Source organism: Pleurodeles waltl, chromosome 8, assembly GCF_031143425.1.
Source record: "Pleurodeles waltl isolate 20211129_DDA chromosome 8, aPleWal1.hap1.20221129, whole genome shotgun sequence".
Lineage (NCBI taxonomy): Eukaryota > Metazoa > Chordata > Amphibia > Caudata > Salamandridae > Pleurodeles > Pleurodeles waltl.
In genome coordinates, this window is record NC_090447.1 from 376,608,169 (window position 1) to 376,616,664 (window position 8,496).

Consider the following 8,496-nt stretch of genomic DNA (forward strand, 5'->3'; position numbering starts at 1 on the left):
TTGACACTGAACAAAGAAATACAAAAATAGGTAGTCATAGGAAGAGAGCAAACTTTCGAACACATGAAAAAAAATAACTAAAAGAAAAACACGTGCATCCTGCCACAAAAAAAAATGAAACTGATGAAAGTGAACGTGAAAAAATACCAATTCATTGGAGAAATGTTATGCAATCCGCCCTTGAATACATTTGCATGTATCATGAGTCTTCAGGAAAGTTTACTGTATTTGCATGTATCACGAATCTTAATGAAAGGTAACATGAATTTTGAGCATGTAGAGAAGCTGGGCCCAACTGACGTATCTCTCCCCAATGTCTCCAAGGCTGTCAATTGAGGTTTAGAATCCAAGCGCAGCAGTGCATAGTGCAGTGACGGCCTCTTGTCAATGGGAGAAGCGGGGTTTACATTTTTTTTTAATTAAATAAAACAAAATAAACTTACCTTTAATATTGGGAGAGACGGTTCCGTCTCTTTTTCCTCCTCTGACTCCTGGAAGCACACAGGCTTCCAGACTCCCTTCCAATCACAACGCTGCTGTCAACAGCATGACAGCAGCGTTGTGATTCGTCTGAGCGCCCTGCTTTGGCGCTGAGATTGGTAGTAGGGCCTAATGCACATTTTCCTCCCGGCTGTTCAATACAGCTGGCGGAGAAATGCAAAGTGTGCATGACTGTTTGGCCGGCTGAACACGGCCAGCTAAAGTGTCATGCGCACTCCTGTGAACATTGCCCTCTTCAAGCCAGCCCAGCTCCGCTCTACCTGTGCAGCTGAGGAAAAATAAAATGATAATAACATTGCATTATTATCATTTTATTTTACCCTTTTCTTCACTGCATAAAGCAGTGGGGCGACGCTCCTCCACCTTAACTGAGGAGCCGCTGCTGAACCCCCACCCAAGCGGCCCATTCCCAAAATGCTAAGAGATAGTACATGAATCAGTTTCTTGATCTTGGAAATCCTGGCCACAGTTTATTAATATTGATTTATAGTATGGCCGCCCTTACTTTTATAAGGTCCATAAATCATTGTGTCAAATCACATATGGCATGCAAATAATAGGCCTTGAATTTCCCTAAATCACACTGTCATCCAGGGGATTAAACGCTAGAGTTCATTGCTTACATTTTGTACATTCGTGTCATAAATCACTTTTGACATGTTATCAACCCAATAAGTCGACCAATATCTGCATACCACATGGACATCAATCAATTTGCCATAAATCAATCCAAGCATTTAGGGGCATATTTATACTCTACTTGCGCCAAAAGTGCGTCAAAACTTTTGACGCACATTCGGCGCAAACCCTGCCCCATATTTATATTTTGACGCCCGACCCCGCGGATGTCAAAAACCCACCATGTGCATCATTTTTTGGAAGGGGAACCTGCCTTGCGTTAATTATATGCAAGGTAGGCGTTCCCTTCCAAAAAATGACATTAAGGCCTGTGCATCTTATTTATACTCTGGCGTCATTTTGACGCACAGGAGGGGGCGGGCCTTAAAAAAACTGCGCCCAGCCTGATGGGCGCCGTTATTTAACGCCTGGGTCAGGGCAGGCGTTAAGGGACCTGTGGGCTCGGAAGGAGCCCAGAGGTGCCCTCCCATGCCCCCATGGACACCCCCTGCCAACCTTGCCCACTCCAGGAGGACACCCAAGGATGGAGGGACCCATCCCAGGTAAGGAAAGGTAAGTTCTGGTAAGTATATATTTTTATTTTTTTTAAGTGGCATAGGGGGCCTGATTTGGGCCCCCCTACATGCCACTATGCCCGATGACCATGCCCAGGGGACTTATGCCATTGGGCAAGGGGGCATGACTCCTGTCTTTGCTATGATAGGAGTCATGTCAATGGGGATTGTGCGTCAAAAAAATGGCGCAAGTCAGGTGTGAGGCCTGATTTTTGCCTCAGACCTGACTTGCACCATTTTTTGACGCACAACCCCCATTTTCCCTCACGCCGGCACTGCCTGGTGCGAGTCATTTTCTTTTTATGCGTACCAGTCCGCAGCACCGGCTAACGTCATTCCATAAATAAGGCGCCTGCATGGTGCGTTGGAATGGCGTTAGCCGGCGGTAAAAGTTTTGACGCACAACTGCATTGGCGCAGTTGTGCATCAAAAAGTATAAATATGGCCCCTAGTCCTTTGGGTATCTTGCCACTTGGCATTGGTGTTATTCCTTTTTTGTATAGGAGGCTACTCATTTTGTTTTAGGCTTAACTCACTACCTTGGTTAGTCCTTGTGTCCAGTTCTTCGGCGGACCCGGGTTGCGAGTGCTGTGTTTCATATACCTCCCCCAACTGTCTTACCTGGCCGTGAGGCATCCCTAGGTAAGTAGCCCTGCCACCCTGCTGTGTTGGGTGTGGCCTTTCATATTCCTTAACGCTCCTTTCCGGCCACGCTGCCTTTGGGTTACCGCCCACAAGGCGGCTCCCCCAATTAGGTCCATTTTATTCACAGCCTGCTAGCTGTAGTGCAGCCCATAAGCTGGCCCAAAATACCTCTGTTCCCAGTGTAGACAAGTGCACCCCGTCCTCCCCAAAGTATTCTGGAATCTGCAAGCCCATTAGACCATGGCGGATGTTGTCCCAGCCATTTGCAATGCAAAACCTTTTAACTGCCACATTCAGCTTTTTTCTCAATTTGTCTATTGCTCCTGCCGACATGGCCCCCCTCCACTTCTGCCTGGGGATGATCTCTGATTGTATCAGCATTGTACTACCCAGCAGCCTAGCTGCCCAAATGAGGTTTCCTCTGATGATTTCCAGCAGGACCTTCCCACCTAGCTGCGCTAGGTCGTTGTCCCTAGTTGTATTATTACCAATCAGGCTACATGTGCCGATGCTCCCATTTCATGTCTGGGTACCCGAACCATTCTATGTCTGTACGCTGCAGGCATCCCTCCCTCCCGGAACCTCTCACCTCCTACCAGTCTCGGGCTCTCTACACAAAGGAGTGTCCAATCACCCATGCCGTTCTACGTTCCGCACCTGCATTTGAGAGTTCACAGGGGGAAAGCAAAGGTAAAGTGAGGCTCTTGTTTGTGTTACCCCCCCCAGCCTGCAGTTCTGCCCCCCCTTTATGTTCTTCTGGGGGTGACAGGCCCGGCCTCAGCCAGTGCTGGAGAGGGGCAGTGGTTGGGGGAGGAGGCTACTCATGCTTGCCTGAGTGTTGCCTTCTGATGTAACTTTTATAGGGTTTTGGAGCTCCATCTCCCAATTGCTTTAATGCCCGCCGCCCGCAGGCCATGTTGGGCAGCCGATGTTGCCACCCCTATCTGGAAAGAGTGCGTGTCAAACTCGCTTGCTGGAAACCTTGCCTCGGTCATTGCCTTTTTGAGCACTGTTTTGAACTGAAATGTGCTCAAGCAATCTCCATTCTCGTTCTTCAAGAGCACCCCCTGCTCCGCCGGCCACAGCTATATATATCTCTGTATGTTGCATACTGGGCATAACTCTTGATCGTCCAGACATCTTAACTCCACCTTTGCCCCTTTCCCCATCTGATCGGTCTTGGATCCCATCAGTAGAATTTGCATAAGCTTGTGGCCGAATTCGCACGTCATGGCTTTGTATGCACTCCTGCGTGTTCCCCACTTTGGAAGGGGCCACTAGCTTGCTTACCCTAAAATCACTAAAGAACACCAGGGTGAATGCAGCTTTGAAGAGCATGCTTTCAAAGCTGTTCAGCCATAAACTGTCACTCCCACCAGCTGCCTTAGTGTGTGAAATTCTATTGGGCGACTCCGGTCCCTAGAATGTCCTTCTAGTCTGCCCCACCCTTTCATTGCTGCCCTTATATAATGAGAGTCAGTGGGATCTCTTCCTGATACAAGCTTACTAAAGAGGGCCACCACGGTTAGGTGCGCTTGCACTGAAGACTTGATTTCTTGTGCATGAATGCCCACTGTATCCATTTTCCACTGCTTTCTTTGCTTCCTGGTGGCCCTCAAAGGTAATTAACCCTGTGACCTCTTGCACAGTTATTGCACATGCTGCATAGTGTCTTGCTGTCTTTGGGGCTAGGGCATGTTCTATCAAAAGGGACAGGTCCTCTTCACCAGCCCCCACAGGCTGTTCAGGAACGGTGTAATCTCTCGTTCTGCTTCCGGAGCTAAGCTCCTGAATCTCTCCATCTGGAATCAAGAGAGTGCATCTGCTTTAGTGTTAGTTATGCGTGGAACGTGCCTTGCCCTAATGTCTAGGTTGCTTGCTAGTTGTACTTTTACCAGATGGAGCAGCAATTTCAACACTCTTGCACACTAAGATGCCCCTTTGTTAATAGTGTGGACTACCGCCTGATTATCCGACCACAGCGTGATCTACATATCCTTCAGCTGCTCCTGACAGATAGGGCCAATACAATGGGGATTAATTCAAGGAGCGTGATGTTCCTTGTGAGGCCCGCTGCTGCCCATTCCTGCGGGCACTTCTTGGCGCACCATCTATTCTTAAGGATAGCCCCGAAGCCTATGCTGCCGGCTGCATCAGTGTATAGTTCGATCTGCTTTGCATAACCCAGCCTTCTCTCCACATTAAGGTTCCATTAAAATCCTCCTGAAATTTCAGCAATGTCCTCAAATCTTGCATTACCCCTGAGCCCAGCCTCCCATGGTGATGTTTTTTCTCAAGCTCCCTGGTCAAGTGCATGATTCGCCTAGCAAACACCCTTCCTGCTGGTTTGACTCTAACCCCAAGGGTGGCCTTCTGCTTGCCCAGCAGCCCTTGGATGTCCTTTGTCAAGTCCTGTACCTTGTCCTGGGGCATTCTGGATGTGCCTGCTTTTGAGTCCGGCTCTATGCCTAGGAATACAAGCTTGGTGGTAGGGCCCACTGCCTTGTCCTCTGCCAGGGGTACCCCACTCTGCTGCTAAGGATTGGAAAGCCTTCAATAAGTCCTGACATTTTGATCCACTGGGCTGCCCGACGAACAGAAAATCATCTAAGAAGTGTAGCTTCCCGTCCCCTGGGTGTTGATTATGCTGTGCCCACTCCATGAATGTGCTGAATTTTTTTAAATATGCACACAAGATAGAGCACCCCATGGGCAGGGCTTTGTCAAAATATGTTTCTCTCTCAAATTTGAAACCCAGAAGGTGGTAACTCTCTGGGTGGACGGGGAGAAGCCTGAATGCTGACTCTATGTCCGCTTTCTCCATCAAGGTGCCCCGACCCTTAGCGCTCACCATTTCTACCGCATCCTCCACTGATGCGTACCCCACTACGCATTCGTCAGGGTCAATATCATTGTTCACTGATTCACCCTCAGGAAAAGACACGTGATGAATAACCCTGAATTTGCCTTGTTCATTTTTGGGGACCACTCCCAGGGGTGACATTACCAAATGGGGGGGGGCACCACTCAAAGGGCCCTCTACTCTCCCCAGCTCCTTCTCAATGTTAATTGTTTCTCTTATTATCTCGGGGTGTTTGCTTGCTGAGCTCAGGCTCCTTTACTCTTCCTTATGGGCTTTCCCTCTTGACGGGATTCTAAAACCTAGCTCAAAACTTTCACTCAGTAACCTTGCGTCCTTTTTGTTCTTGTATTCATTGGCTAGCTGCCTCCATCTGCCTGTGTTTATGGGGGATCTAGCCAACTCCACCTCTCTCCCCAACCAGGCTACATTGCTGCCCTGATTACTTTTTCTTCTCCTTGTCCACACTGTGGTTGCTTCCTCTTCCCCTTGTGCATTCAGTTGCTGCGTGAACCCCCCACATGTGGAGCACACATGCCTGAACTTGCATGCTGCTCCCCACCCATGTGCACTAGTCCTTATCATATTTGAAACATACCACTGTTGCCCCTTTTCTCGTTTGTTTTCCCTTCCACTGTGTGTACTGTTGCAGTATGTAGAAGGGCTTCGCCTTCTCGTGGCTCCCCTTATGGTAGTTCCCGTGAAAGGAATACTCGCTCTTCCCTGCCCAGCTCTTAGCCGCTCTCGCTATCATCATCTTGTGCATGTAACCTGCCACATCCTCTTCGTCCCATTCCATATCTAGGCGAGTCTGCATTCTCAGCCTGAAACCATTGTTGTAATCTATCCAGGCGTCCCCTGCAAATTGCCTCTGGGCTTCATTTATCTTTGACTCGAAGAGCCATGAATCCTTGGGGCAGTGAGGGAATTTCTCTACTATAATGCAGGCCATAATTCTTAAAGCAGCCAGCCAGTTATCAAAATTCTTCTCTTTCCTCACTCTATTTCTCTCTCTCGTCTCCTCCTCGTTTTTGTCTTCTGTGGTCAAATATAGGCCTTCCACCTAAATCTCTAAGAGCAACAATATGTTGATAAATTCCCTGCACCAGATTCACACTTTGACAGCTAATGTTATACTCGCCAAGCCTGGTGCTCTGTCTACCATGTAGGGCCTCCCTAGGCTGCCTCTTTTGTATGCCTTTGGGGCCAACCCCCCTGATAATGGGCTGTGCCTCCTGCGTGTGCCCACCTCTGTGCCCTTGCCCCAAATCTATGTTGGTAGAGCCCTGGTGCCTGCTGTTGCTGGCTCCTCCTCCTCTCAATTGGGTGACGAGCATTGCTCGCTTAGCGCTTCTTCCTTAGATGCAGGGTCCATCTGCTTTGGGCGCTCCCCCTGCTTCGCAAATAGCAAAGGTGCCATTGACTTTAAACATTCAACACAATCATACTGATTTTCTCACCACTGTTCGCCTTTGCTCGATTGCTGTGACCTGGGGCCCCTACCGCTAGGGATTCCCTTGCTTCTTTCTTGCCCCCTTTTCTGCCTCGTCTGCTCACGTTCCGCTGCCGCTTCTTTGCCTCTCCGGCTAGCTCTATCTCATCCCTGGCTGTGTCATTAGGCCCATCCTCGGTGTGCTCCTCTTACGCTGGCTCCGCACTTGCTCCTCTTCCCCTGATCTGCCTCATGATCCACTATTTGCTGTGTGTTGAAGCTGCCTCCCTGGCTGTCTTGATGATTTCTTCAAGGTCAAATTCTTGGGTGGTGCCTTGGTTCTCCATCCTGGGAGGCACTGCTAGCGTTCTCAGGTGCACTGCTGGCTGGGTCACGTCGCCCTGATGGGGTGTCCCCTGTTTTTAACAGCTCCTCAACACAGGTCACGTCACCCTCTGGGCTCGCCCCGGTTGATTTTGGGATTGGTGCTGCAGCGAGGCCGCGCCACCCAACGGGCTGTGACTGGCTGCACACTCTGCTATGCTAGCTCAACTCGGGTCGTGTTGCCTTTCAGGCAGTTCCCGGCTGACTCCTGTGTTGTACCCATCAATAAAAGGATGGATGGTACTTGGTATGCAGCTCCTCGCAGCCCTTAGTATTTTCCTCTGGCTGCTCTATCAATGAAATTGCTGGATTTTTTGGAATTTTATTTTTTACCTAAATGTACTTTAAAGGGCCAAAGGCTGTATTTGAATTATGAGCTGATATGGACCACCAGCCCCCCTCACCTTCCTTGAGACAGCAGTCTCACTCACGAGCGAGGTTCTCAGTTGCTGCCGAAGCCCCAGAATGAAACTGGGGACCTTTAAATCTTTAAATCTTTAAATTTCTTATTGTCCTTAAGTATTAGCGAGTGCACTCTGAGTCCCGGCACTGCTCGACGATCCCAATTATTCAGGGATCAAATTGCATAAATCCCTCCACACCCGACAAACCTGCTGCTGGCAACCGCAGGGTTCATTCTTCCCAGAAATGTGGAGGGGGCGTGGCCTCACTGCCCACTTGCTCCCTGCCCATCTCTGTTCTGTGCTGCACAGTCCCAAACTCTGCGATGCTCCTGGGGGGCTCTTGTGGCCTTGCTGCTGTTGGCGGCCACGGGGTTAATTTTGCTGGGAATGGGGAGGGGCGTCACATCGCTCCCCGCTCACTCCCTGCTGCGATACCTCTCTGCTCCCTTGGCTCCACCGACCTCGGCAATGCTCCTGAAGGGCTCCTTGGGCCTCGCTGCCCCCCTGCTCACTGTGGGCGCTGGCTCGACCGGGCCCTCTTCACGGCTCCTCCGGACACCAACGCATGAGACCGCCGGCTCCAACGATGCTGTCCGACCGCCTTCTGCTGGCTGCCTTTTCCTTCGCCAAGTCACTGCTCCACGCCCAAGCTGCACGCACAACGTGGTTTCCCTCTGAAGCTGCTCCATGTCGCTGTCTTCTTCGCGTAAAGGTCCTTTTATGCCCCTCGTGCCCTTGGGGCACAGGGGGGGAGGAATCAAAAGATTCTTTGGGCCACTGTTCTGAACTTCTCCCCCTTCCACTTCTGCTCTGTGACGAGGGCTGGAGAAGCGGGGTGAAGGGGGAGGGGTGAGGGGCTACTTCCAGTCCCCCTTTGTATGCGTGCCACTTTGGTGTGCTTTCTTGTGGGCCTCAGAGGGGTTTCTGCTCCTGCACCTCTAGCCCCCTTCAGGTGGGGGCCTTCGCCACAAATAGTGAGGGATGCCTGAATTGCATAACGTATGTAACATGGATACTAGAGTGCTTAGCCCCTCTGAGCCACACTCTCCTTTGCTGGACACAAAGGAGTCCATGTGA